Here is a 783-nt window from a genome sequence, read left to right on the forward strand (position 1 = left end):
ACTGCAGAATGCTTGCAGTGCTTTGACAGCTGTTCGCAGGGCACAGTTATAAGCTTCAGTTTTGCCTCTACCTATCCTGTAAGCGTTTACTCTTATGAAGAAACATGGTAGTGATTAACCTATTATGCTGTACATGGCTGTAACACTACGACAATTCAGGAGCTTAAACCATGATGCATGCAGTGGCTTCCTCGGCAGTCAAGTACTTTGCAACCAGTGCAATGTGATACCAGTGCTCTGTCTTCCAGTTCAGCTTCTTTCTGGAAGCCTCTGATTTTGCAGTAATTTTATTTTGGCCATCTCCTAGGTCAAAGGGCTTTCTTACCCTTCATTTGACATCTTGAGAAAGAACAAGCATAAAATTAACAACTGTGTGCTGTGCCTGAGGTTTTGTTTTGCTTTTTGAAAGGAAGAGGTTTCTCCAGGAATGCTGGTGGTTCTTAATTCGCCTGATGAAATATGCATCCACACAGCATCAGTTATTAAAAAAAAACCTAATCTCCAGAAATCCCCCTAAGAATGAATTTGAGACAATATCCTTAAGTAGCTTCTACTTGTATACTTTGTACAAAAACTCAGTTTAAAATGCAAGCATGTTCTAAACACGCACAAAAGCCCTACTGCGATATGCAGCAAAGGCCTCACTATGACCAGACATTTGCACTCCTCTGTTAAACTAAAGATGAAAAAGGTGTACCTCTAATACCACTAACAGCTTAAAAGAATGTCAGAACATTTAAAAAGGCACCAGCTCTTTAAACATTTAAAAAGGCACAAGTCAGA

This window comes from Neopsephotus bourkii, unplaced genomic scaffold, assembly GCF_033783945.1.
Source record: "Neopsephotus bourkii isolate Nb327-2 ecotype Australia unplaced genomic scaffold, CSIRO-AGI_Nbou_v1 NB_1820, whole genome shotgun sequence".
Taxonomy (NCBI): domain Eukaryota; kingdom Metazoa; phylum Chordata; class Aves; order Psittaciformes; family Psittacidae; genus Neopsephotus; species Neopsephotus bourkii.